The sequence below is a fragment of the Dysidea avara genome, chromosome 7 (assembly GCF_963678975.1).
Source record: "Dysidea avara chromosome 7, odDysAvar1.4, whole genome shotgun sequence".
Classification (NCBI taxonomy): domain Eukaryota; kingdom Metazoa; phylum Porifera; class Demospongiae; order Dictyoceratida; family Dysideidae; genus Dysidea; species Dysidea avara.
Window position 1 is genome coordinate 34243881 of NC_089278.1, and position 8417 is coordinate 34252297.

The following is an 8417-nucleotide window of genomic DNA, read 5'->3' on the forward strand; positions in this document are numbered from 1 at the left end:
GGGAAGTAGACTCTTCAGAGGAGCCCTTATTGTCATGAATTTCAAAGCCAATTAGAGCCAGATACCCCAGATCTCGTTCCTGTTCCATGCACTTCTGTATTTACAAATGAAATGCACAAAGAAATAATACTAGCATTAATGTTGAACACTAAAAAACAGTGCTAAATATCAGTGATATCTATCATGTAGCTATATGGTAGAAAGCATATATATATATAGGGCTACATGGAATCTTTATTAGTTCATGTTCAAACAATTGTAGTTAGCTTTGAACCAAAATTGTAATAATTTTAGTTTCAATAGTTTTAGCTTTTGAACTAAAAATTGGTTCAGTTCTAGTATATAGAGCTAAAATTAAATCTAGTACGTTTAGTTCTAGTACCTCATAACCACAATAATACTAGGTTTTACACAGCAATGAATAATATTAATAGCAATTATGATAGTCCGTTGCAATTAGAACATAACGGAGTAGCTAGCCAATATACAAGCTACAAAGAAGTCATTCAAGTACAAACCAGTTCAGCAGCTAGTCAAGTATTCTTCTATGCTTAACTATGGCTTGTGAAGAAGTGCAGATAATGGTGCTAGCAAGAAACACTACTAAATGTGACCGGATCTGCAAAAACAGGACATAATCGCATATCTTTTGAATTCCTGTTTATTACATATTTATAATCTACTTAGCCAAGTGTACCCACTGGAAATGTGTCAGCTTCATATGCCAATAACTTTCGGAGTTACAGCCCTACAAAGTAGCAACAATAGAAAAATCGATATGTACAGCAAGTATGGGGAAAATAAATTACAGGCACTTACAAAAACGGTTGTAACTTACCAACAGATTAAAGTATGGGGCTAAAATATTCACCATCATGTTCGCCATGAACAGGGGATTCAATTACTAGGTAAAATTTTCCTTTACTCACCCTTCTTCACTACATACAAAGGTGAAATTCGTAAAGAAAAATCGATTGCGTATGACCGCTTCAACATGACGTAAACAAACACTCATAACTTACGTATCCTTGGGTCTACTGCAACGAAACAAACATGTTTCACCTCCTCTTGAGAAGGAGAATAAGATGATATCCAGGTTTTTATTTTTAGTCCCTTCCTTCACTACGAAAGAGGGGTTAAAAATAATGCGCAAGTATTTCACCCAATGTATTCAATGCTTTATACTGTAAATTTAGGCTTGTGCAATTATGCATGTCCCTTTTCACAGATCTGGTGACAAATAACTATAAATACTCTAATAAATCAGTCATTGCTACTGATTGCTCTATTAGAGTTATTGACTGTTCTATTAGAGTATTTCAATCTTTTTCGCGAATTGTGAGAAACTGCCTCTATTATTAGCATTAAATGCTTGATGCTTTCAAGAATCTATTGTGCCAGTAAAATAAGTATAACATTAACTAAAGGCGGAGGTCATTTATTCCTGCATGCATGATAAACTAATTACACCATTGGTACCTGCAACAAAATAAATATGATTTATTCTGCTACTTCATAAAAACAGCAGTATCAGTTCGATACCAATACCGATATAGCTACTGATACTAGAATTGGTTATATAGTGAGTATGATGTAAGAACTGATAAAAGTATTTTAAAAACTGAAATAATTACACTATCCTGTTCGTCTTAATTTTTATTTTTTTCCATAGGCTTAAGTATACACAAGAAAATCTGCACAGTTTTTATGGGGATGGCCTTTCTTATTAAGTCCTTCTCCATGTCCATGAACTTTTTATAAGTGTATTTTGTACTGATAACATCCATATGAAGCCGTTTTAGACTTTTTCAGTTCACTCAGCCATTGAGCATGGTAGCTGCACTTGTGAACTCATACAAAAAGTGAGAGACAAGAGTTTCCAGAACTTTATGTATTAATTCATCGCTGTTTACATAAGAAGTTTATATGTTTATATATTTGCAATAATCAATGATGGTGTGTGTATTAAGGGCAACAGTGTTACGTCGTTGCCTATCACTGCATGCCTGCTTGATCGCTAATTTATCCAGACTGCATGGACAGAAGCCATACATACAACTCACTACAACTACTATAATATACACTTTCTGTAGTTAGATAGATAAACCCTAAATAAAGCATTGGATTGCTCTATATCAAGACACACGGTATATTAACAGGAAGAAAGAAAATGCAATTTTCACACCTATGTAGCTCTGTGATCCCTAATCTGATTGGAACCAAATTTTGCTAGAGAAGTGCCGGCCAGTTAGGAGAGTCTACATACCAAATTTGAAGAAAATTGCTCCAACCATTTCCGAGATACGAGCGAACAAAATTTCATTTCAATTTCTTGGTTCTTCTTCATCTTCTTCATTTCGCATACTTCACAAAATCCACCACAAAACACGAATGCGTGCTCTGATCGGGCAGAAATTGAATAGCACCTCTGTAATCCACACACACTAGCTGAAATTTGGCACACTTAAAGGGCTCATTAAGGCAAATCTCCGTACCAACTTTGGTAGGAATCTGATGAACATTCACGGAGTTATGACCCATTGTTTGCGTAAAATAAGGTCGAAGGTCTGTTACGCCCACAGGGTAAACCCCTTGGAGGAATCAGTTGAAAATTGATATGTTGATGGAGCAACCATCGTAGGAGTGCCTTTATGTGGTTTGAAAGGAATTGGGATAAAGACCATGGAGATATGACAACCTGTGTCAAAATTACGCGATCGATTTTTATGAATAAGAAAAACTATTAATTTTCGTGTCTACCAGGCAAACCGCTTAAAGCAACGAGCTGAAAATCAGTATGTAGCTGGAATAATCATCATAGAAAATCCTTGGAGTATTACAGAAGAATCGGATTACAAATCACTGAGTTATAATTCGAAAGGTAACTACGTGTAGCAAATGCGAGATCGATATACTCTAATAGAACAGTCACCCTAATCAGCTGCGTTAATAATTTACTCAATTATATTACATTGCAATTTATTCTGTAGGGAATTCAGCTACAAACAAGTCATCCTGTAGTCAGATCAGCTAGAAGAAGGTACCTACTAGAGAGTTCAGCTACAAACAAACCATCATGTAGAGACTTCAGCTCAAACAAATCACCCTGTAGAGAATTCAGCCACAAACAAATTGCCCTGTAGAGAGATCAGCTAGAGGAAGTTACCTTGTAGAGAGTTCAGTTACAAAGAAACCATTATGTAGAGAGCTTGGCTGCAAACAAATTACCAAGTAGAAAGTTCTGCTATGAACAGATCACCCTGTAGAGAGTTCAGTTAGAAACAAGTCATCCTGTAGAGAGATCAGCTAAAAGAAGTAACCTTGTAGAGAGTTCAGCTACAAAGAAACCACCATGTAAGAGAGTTAAGCTGCAAACAAATCACCTGTAGAGAGTTCAGCTAGAAACAAGTCACCCTGTAGAGAGATCAGCTAGACACAAGTCATCCTGTAGAGAGTTCAGCTAGAAGAAGTTACATTGTAGAGAGTTCAGCTAGAAACAAGTCATCCTGTAGAGAGATCAGCTAAAACAAGTCACCCTGTAGAGAGTTCAGCTAGAAGAAGTTACATTGTAGAGAGTTCAGCTACAAAGAAACTACCATGTAGAGAGTTCAGAATCGCCCTGTAGAGATTTCAGCTACAAACAAATCACCCTGTGGAGAGTTCAGCTACAAACAAGTCATCCGGTAGAGAGATCAGCTAGAAGGATCACCTTGTAGACAGTTCAGCTACAAAGAAATCACCCTGCTTCATCTTTTCTTCTTCCTGTGGTAAAGAAAAAATGATAGGTTAAAAAGCCCTAAAGCCGGCCATGGGCCGGCTTTGGGGTATACAAATACAAAAAGAAGTGAAATCTAATCCAAAACAGCCAAGCTGTAAAAAAAGAGCGCGGCCCTCAGAAAGGCTATGGTGAAAAAAAAAAGTGAAATCCAAGGTAGCGGCCAAGAAATAGCTGTGATGGTAGGTTAATGGTAAAAATTTTAATAACGACAATTCAGGTGAATTTTGTGCCAAGACCAAGCTGCACCAAATTCACCTGAATTTTTGTTATTAAAATTTTTACCATTAACCTACCATCACAGCCATTTCTTGGCTGCCACTTTGGATTTCACATCTTTCTTCACCATAGCCTTTCTGAGGGCTGCACTCTTTTTTTTTTTACAGCTTGGCTGTTTTGGATTAGATAATACTTTTTCTATAATGATACCATATAGTAGTTATACGTACATTCACTGCTGATGACAATGCTCCATACAGTACTCTATTTGGTAAGAAGACCTGAAAATACAAAATATTTCCTTTTTGCTGAAGTTGACTTCATACGAGCTAAGTGATTAACAAGTTAGCTAGACCAAACCTCAGCTCTGTAAACAATTTGTTTTAATGTCATTGCTATTCTCAGACATTAATGTACAGGAAAGCAGCCAAGCCATTGCTATTATTTTTCAGCTAGTAGTTCCCACCCGGTTATTTATTGAACCAGGAACCTTTCATTACTGCTTTTGATAAGGATCACTGAAATAATGTCTAAATGGTAAACTAGATATAATACTATTAAAATAAAGCTACATAGTTTTCCATATCAGGGTTCATAGCCACAGGTATAGCTAATGTGACTCTTATCAGGTATTTGGAAGCATCGTATTGCTGGCTTTAAATATTCAGAGTGCAAGTTATAGCGTACAAAACTTTCTCACAAGATGTACATCCATTCTTTACTTTCCAGAGTGTCCACTACACAAGTCAGGGTTTTATGTGTACACATAAGTGGGTTAGTATAAGCTGACAAACATACTAAGCAGCATAGTATTGGCACAATATATCTGCAAGTCTCAAGCTTCAATGATAGCTGGCCCTGCATTAATAGCATACATTATACCAGTTATTATAGATAGTCAATGGTAAGCAAGTATAGCTATCAAAGAGTATGTATATCACAATCAATGATTGATAAGTGGCATGGCTGGCTCCACATAAATCCACACAAAACTACTATTTTAATGGTTGACCACATCCAGCAAGCTGATACTAGATAAGGAGTTGGGGGAAGGGCAAAGTGTAGTTTTCAAATTCAGGGCAGACACTAAGCCACAGAGATGCACAGCCATATCCCATTATCCTGCCATTGCTAGGCTAGCCAGAGGCCTCAGACTGATTGGCAGTTGAGCAGTTCAGGTATTATGAGTTTTTGGATGCAATATTTCCTAGAGGAGCAATGAGAACCAATCATTTATGGAACTATTATGAAGACCTATGACTGTGACCTCTTTGTGTAAAATTTGAAAGGATTTGGTTATATTGTGTAGCTGCAGTGACCTTCGAAAGCCATTGTCTAAAATGCTCAGACAAAGTGATGGTTGTTTGGATGCCTCCATCTCTACCCTTCCAATGCAACTGATATTCTATTGTGTGGTAGTGATTGATAGAGCTATTCTTGAGATATCCCGTGATATAAGCAGATTAGATTTTTATGCACTACAGTTCCTGTATAGAGTGATTTTTGTCAACTTGAGATGGAAATGACAGTTACTTCATACACGTAGCTACAATACATTGGGTCTAGAACAGCTACATAAAATTGCTCAGAATTATTGATTTTACATATTTGAGATGTGTGAGGTCAACTATAAATCAAAACAGCATATAAAAGGTCACCACTGCCCATCATCTCAGTGGTTGTTCTATTAGAGTATATTATTTTGAAGTAGCTTTTTTACTGGTGGTCATACTGAGGCACCCTTAGATAGTCTTTATATATAATTATAATGCGTGTGCAAGTAATAGTTTATTTAAAGTAAAACAATATAGCATTTAATATACTTCAATAGAACATGTACAGTCACCGAGGTAATTAAGCAGTGACAAACCACATTGCTGTGGTTTATTTCTGACCTCCTATGTCTCAAATAAATTTAAATAATTATATTAAATATGCGACAGTTTATGCAGCTACTACAAGCCTTATGTATCAAGACACACGGTAGTGTGTCGTGCGGCCCAAGAAGCCGGCGCGCCACACCCGTGAGTATATTGACAGGAAGAACGAAAACGTCATTTTCACACCTTTGTATCTCGGTGATCACTTATCTGATTGGAACCAAATTTGCTACACAGTTGCCCGCCAGCCAAGGGAGTCTACATTCCAAATTTGAAGAAAATCGCTCCAGCCATTTCCGAGATACGAGCTGCCAAAGTTTCGTTTTTTTTTCTTCGTTTTTTTTTCCTTCTTCTTCGTTTTTATTTCGCACACTTGCAAAAATTGCTATAACAAGCAAACGCGTACTCCGATCGCCTTGAAATTTGGCACACAGAAAGGGAGTCCAAAGGCGAATCCTAGCATCAAATTTGGTACAAATCCGATGAATGGTTCAGGAGTTATGACCGATTATTTGCGTAAAACAAGATCGATTTGTTGTCACGCCTACAGGGTAAACCGCTTCATGGAATGAGTTGAAAATTGCTATGTATATGGAGTAACCATCGTAGGAGTGCCTTTTGGTGGTTTGAAAGGAATCGAGATAAAGACCACGGAGATATGACACAAAACCCAACCTGTGTCACAATTACGCGATCGATTTTTATGAATAAAAAAGTATTAGTTTTCACGCCTACTAGGCAAACCGCTTAGAGCAATGAGCTGAAAATCGGTGTATAGCTGGAATAATCGTCATAGAAAGTCCTTGCAGTAGTACAGAAGAATCGGATTACAAACCACTGAGTTATGATTCGAAAGCCAACTCCGTGTAGCAAATGCGAGATCGAGATACTCTAATAGAACAGTCACCCTAATAGAGCATTCGGCTAATTTATTTATTCCATTATAGAATTTTATTACATCACAAGTTATTCTGTAGGGAGTTCAGCTGCAAACAGTTAATCTTATAGACAGTTCAGCAAGAAGACAGTCACCATGTGGAGAGTTAAGCAAATATATCACTATAGAGATTCAGAACATTACAAGTCACACTGAAGAAAGTTCAGCTATAAACAAGTCATGCACTGTGTAGAGAATTCAGCTACAATTAAGTCACTCTCTAGAGAATTCAGTTACACAGAATTCAGCTACACACAAGTCACTGTGGAGAGAGTTCAGCTACAAACAAATTACCCTTTAGAGCGATCAGCTACAAACAAAACACTTTGCAGGGTGTTCAGCTGCAACAAATCAACCTTTAGAGCGATCAGCAATGAAGCAATCAACACAAATCTACCTGTAGAGAGATAAGCTAGAAACAAATCACCCTGTAGAGAGTTCAGCTACAAAAAATCACCCTGTAGAGACATCAGCTAGAAACTAGACACAATGTAAGGAGTTCAGCTACAAGCAATCACCCTGTAGAGAGTTCAGCTAAAACAAATCAACCTGCAGAGAGATCAGCTACAAACAAATCACCTTATAGAGAGTTCAGCTACAAACAGATTACCTGTAGAGAGATCGGCTACAAACAAATCAACCTGCAGAGAGATCAGCTACAAACAAATCACCTTATAGAGAGTTCAGCTACAAACAGATTACCCGTAGAGAGATCGGCTACAAACAAATCAACCTGTGGAGAGATCAGCTACACACAAATCAACTTGTAGAGAAATCAGCTACAAACAAATCACCCTGTAAGGAGATCAGCTAGAAACTACACACAATGTAAGGAGTTTAGCTACAAACAAATCACCTTGTAGAGAATTCAGCTAAAACAAATCAACCTGCAGCTACAAACAAATCACCTTATAGACAGTTCAGCTACAAACAAATTACCTTGTAGAGAGATCGGCTACAGACAAATCAACCTGCAGAGAGATCAGCTACACACAATTCAACTTGTAGAGAGATCAGCTACAAACAAATCACCCTGTAGAGAGATCAGCTAGAAACTAGACACAATGTAAGGAGTTCAGCTACAAGCAAATCACCCTGTAGAGAGTTCAGCTACAAACAAACCAACCTGTAGAGCGATCAGCTAGAAACAAATTACCCTGAAGAGAGGTCAGCTACAAAAAATCACCTTGTAGAGAAATCAACTACAAACAAAACACTTTGCAGAGAGTTCAGCTACAAACAAATCAACCTTTAGAGCGATCAGCAACAAACAAATCAACCTGTAGAGAGATAAGCTAGAAACAAATCACCCTGTAGAGAGTTCAGCTAAAACAAATCAATCTGCAGAGAGATCAGCTACGTACAAATCACCTTATAGATAGTTCAGCTACAAACAAATTACCTTGTAGAGAGATCGGCTACAAACAAATCAACCTGCAGAGAGAACAGCTACACACATATCAACTTGTATAGAGATCAGCTACAAACAAATCACCCTGTAGAGAGATCAGCTAGAAACTACACACAATGTAAGGAGTTCAGCTACAAACAAATCACCCTGTAGAGAGATCAGCTACAAACTAGACACAAAGTAAGGAGTTCAGCT